The sequence below is a fragment of the Lutjanus erythropterus genome, chromosome 17 (assembly GCF_056507025.1).
Source record: "Lutjanus erythropterus isolate fLutEry1 chromosome 17, fLutEry1.hap2, whole genome shotgun sequence".
In the NCBI taxonomy this organism is placed as follows: domain Eukaryota; kingdom Metazoa; phylum Chordata; class Actinopteri; order Lutjaniformes; family Lutjanidae; genus Lutjanus; species Lutjanus erythropterus.
Genome location: NC_139333.1, coordinates 29,847,263 through 29,851,919, shown reverse-complemented (window position 1 = coordinate 29,851,919; position 4,657 = coordinate 29,847,263).

The window sequence follows — 4,657 nt, the reverse complement described above, 5'->3', positions numbered from 1 at the left end:
ATGTCTGTTACGTGCAGCAGCCTGCTCTCTTGTTCTCTCTCTCTCTGTCCAGCTTGTCTCCCTCCTCCCTCTGCCTGTTGCGCACCTGAGTGCAATTGGCACTCAGGTAGGGAGAGGAGGAGGAGATAAGAGGGACAGGGAGTGGAGAGACAAGGGGGCTCGGCACGGCACAAGACGCACACTCAACCAGGTTGGAAGGAGTTTTCCCTTCCTCCTTTGTTGTTCTTTTTCCTTCCCCAAGCAGGTTTTTCCCCCCCTGCATGCTTAGGTGCTGGGGTTTTGTTATTTTAGTTGGGAGCGACAGTTGGCCCAGTGTCTTCCCTCTTTTGTTCTTTTTGGCCGGGGTCTCCAGTCCTTTTTGTTTGTTTGTGTTTTCGTTCAGTACAAATAAAGCTTGTGGGTTAGATATGCTATTGTAGTGTGGCATCCTTTATATATTGCGGCCTCCTACCCTTATTTGAGTCATGTGTTTCTTTGTTTGTAAGGCGGCCGTAACACTGTCAGTAACATTTCACAGAGGCAAAATAACAACAACATAAGAATCAATAAAGACATTTAATAGCCCAGTCAGAACAAACAAACACAAAATCATGAAAGCAAGGGGGATACAGATAACAGCTTTCTGCTTCTCATTCACACCCCTTCAAGAACAGCCCATTATTTAAACAAAAAACTGAGCATTATTTAACAAACCTGTTTTTAATGAAATAAATTAAAATAAAACAGCATTAGCCCTCTCCCTCTCCTCCTGTTGTGGAAGATGAACAAATTTGATGAATAATCAATGTACTAATTTTGTGAGTCTCTGTATGTAAGTTGTGAAATAGGAAGGTGACTATAAGCCTGAATGAAAAATCAATCAATCAAATCAGTTGAACAGTATACTCAGGAAGACTAGTATGCCTACACATTGTTAAAGGAATGATTGAATCGACACTGTTACAGAATCAGCAACTGTTGTTTTGTATATAAGGCAAGATGCTTTGTAGGACCTTCAGAGAACACTGTGCAAGAGTCTTCTCTCCATGCTGCATGAAGTAAAGAGATCTGATTCATCACACCGTCTGGGTAATTCTTCAGAGAACTAGCAACTCTCACTATTTAGACGAAGAATTTTTTCCACACTGTCCCTTCACTTTCCTGATGTTTCAGTTCAGTCTGTGGACTGCTACAAAAAAAGAAAAGAAAAATCGAATCAGGGCTTAAAGTTCTTTTCACAGCCACTGGGTAAGCACGTTAAGAAACCAAACTAAGTGGCCTCTGGGTAGGTGGTTAGGCACAAGAAACAGCACTGTCCACAGTGCTTAAACAATAACCACAATATTGAGTCAGTCTCATTAGGACAAAATCTGGTGCATCTTTGTTCGGGGACAGACTTATATGTCAATACCAGACATCACAAATGCACACCTCAAGCAAGTAATTCTCTGATTCTTACCTTAGATCAGGAGCAACCATAGCAGCCTGGGGTCTTCTGCCTTTGCTTTCTGTCCTGTAACCCAGGATGTTGAGGATCGATCGTCAGCTTTAAGCCAAAGCCGAGGTCCATTCAAATCCACGAAGAGAAGCAAGGAGAGGCTTTGTTCACGTAACTTTTTGCGATACTTGTTGTCCATAAAATTTACAGCAGAAAATCCCCTCTCACACTCAGTTGAAGTGGGCAAGTAGGTCCGACTTGCGGTTTGGAGTTTTACCAGTGTTTTCCCTGGCGCTGCATTTTGCAGTTTAAAGTCCTGGAACTCCTCGACAGCCTTTTGGGACGGTTCTCCCAGTGTTTTTGCCCAATGCCCACACCTCAGCCTCACCAAACAGAATCAGAGCACTGTGTTGCTGTAGCCAAAAGCGTTTCTCCAGTGGTTTCAGCATCTGGACAAGGTCCGGCTCTGGGAGCTGCTTCTTCAAACTGTGGATTATAGAGTAAAACTGGAGACGGTTGATTTTCGGCCTGCTCTCTGAGAGCTCAACATCTTTGAAAAGGCCAGCTGATATGTGCTGTTCCGCTTTTTGCATAAATTTTCTTCCGCTGGCTTTCATTGCTGTCAAGATGTCAATGGCCTGGTGAATTTGGCAGCTTGCTTCTACCAAAGATGTTTCTTTGCGCTGCAGTTTTAGTGAGAGGCTTTGTAGTTCTCGTAAAACATCCTTCATACAAGCCAAATCAGCCAAAAATCCAGTGCTTGTTAAGAGTTTGTGCAGTCCCCCGAATTTCTGCCTCTCTGTGCCACAGCGAGATGTGTCACCCATCGCTGTCCTGAACTGCCGTGCCGGGATAATCTTTCCATACCGCTTTCACAGTGTTAAAACTGATCTGGCCCATTTTCAGGATTTGCATGTTTAAATCTGTAGCTGCTTCTTGGAGCAAACAGATGTTTTTTGAAGACTGGTGATAAAGGGCATACGGTTTTGAAATAAAAAACTCAAATTGGTTACACCCAGCTACTTCCTTAAGCGAGTCTTTAACAGCTAACTCAAGTTGGTGTGCTAGACAGTGTATAGACTGTACATTGGGGAAATCTTCTTTGAGCTTAGTGACGAGTCAGCTAACTCTGCCAGAGAGTACCGCAGCTCCATCTGTTGATATACAGATGAGGTTTTTTCCCAGAAACTCATCGTCTAGTCCTGCTTGTCTCAAACTGTTCCTCAAACATCTATATTGATTCAGCGTCTGTGCCCTCTGAAAGCTCAATAATATCCAAAAAGGCATTGTCCACTTCCCCCTTTCCTGTCGTGTCACACCACACGTAAATTATCAGGTACGCCAGCCCATGAACTGTGCTCTCATCTATAGTAATACTGATGCGTGACCCCAGTTCTTTAACTTTTGAAACAAACTTAGCTCTCATTTCACCGGCGATGTGCCTAATTATTTCAGCACAAGAATGGTCTGATTTGTGCACATTACCCACATTTGCACCATTAAGATTTTGTAGGGACATTACAGCAGGGAGCTTTCTGTATGCCATTCTTTACTTTGCCACCATATAGGCAGATCTGAAAGATGTAGCTGTATCCTGCATTAAATGGGGATTTACTTAAAGAACCTTGTTTGGGAGCACATCTTTCTCCCTCATATCCAAAATTTCAGCTGCTCTTTTGTGGGCCAAACTGTCTTGATGCTTATATATCTTTTTCCATAGGTTATTCTGTGACTCACTGCTGACGTCTCCATTTATCCATTCTTCTGACAGATGTACTCCAGTTGCCCTTTCGGCAAGCAGCAGGGTTTTTGCCTTCATGCATAATGTACATCCTAGCTTATGACTTTTTGTGAATAGCCATGTATTCCTGCGTTTCCACTCAATCCATTGCTTCCTTGTCCAGTTCAAAGGTAATGATGCATCACCGGGTTCGGGTTCAGGCTCAGGTTCGCTGCTACACGTGGCGGCAGTGGTGTCTTGCGCTGAGGCCTCTCCCTCGGTGGAGCTCTCACTGCCAGCAGGACTCGCTTGCGGTGCCGGGCTAGCTGTAGTCGGTGCACTGTCATCATTCGTTGTCGTCTTTGTTTTTTTAGTGAATCCAAATTGTCCGAGGCTTGGTTGTTTCCGTTTTGACATTATCACTTATCCATAAACTGCCAGAAAAATGAAAGCACTGATTTATGATTTACCACACCAAGTCAAGACAGTGATGAGAAGTTCAGGCGGCTACATAAACCCAGCCTCTCTGCTGAACATGAGGTAGTACAGTGAGTATTTTGTTGTCATCTGTTTTTTGGTTCTCAAACCAAACATCACCGCATCCAAATATTCATCCCATGTGTCTGGCTGGTCTTGGCAACTTTACTCAGGGCTCTGAGAATAAAGGCAGTTCAAAATATTGATATTTATAAGCAGAATATATATATATATATATATATTTTTTTTTTTTTTTAACAAAATGTAAGCAATACACTGATCACTAGTAGACAGGGTGGAGGTGTTTGTGTGGTGGTGGTGGTGATAAGTATACCATTGCATGTAAGATATAATACAACAGTCATAAAAATATTACCAGAAAATGATAAGACCTCAGAACACAAATAAGGTGCTATTGGAACTAAAACACATTAATGATAACAGATCAAAAGTAATATTTCAAACATCAGCATTACACAATTTCTGCCAAAGACTGATATACTCACAGAACTGACAAATTCTTTCCCCTGGTTTGTCAAAATCCTTTTCGGGGCCTCAAATTGATGGACAAATTTGATTATGCATGCTGTCACTTCCTTTGCTGATTTTAACTTCAATGGGTATGAGCCTGTGACCACTTTGTGAAATAATCAATCATTACACAAATGTACTTGTATCCATTTTTTGTTTCTGTGAGTTGGCCAATGAGGCCCATTCCCACCAATTCAAATACCTGAGAAACCTATTATAACACAAAATTTTCATGTTAAAATTGTTTCTTTCAGAATATGCTTAAAGGACCAGTGTGAAGAGGTGAGTTTACAGATTGCAAACACCTTGTCTTGAGTTTCTGGTGGCCACGACGAATCCTGCTTAACATGAAAGGCTGAATCAAGAGTCGGTGTTTAGTCTGTTCTGGGCTACTGTAGTATCATGGCAGTTTAACATGGTTGTCTCCGTGGAGGAGCACATGTGCCCTCTGTAGATATAAAGGGCTCTCATTGTAAGGTAACGAGAACAGAAAGATTCTTATTTTCAGGTCA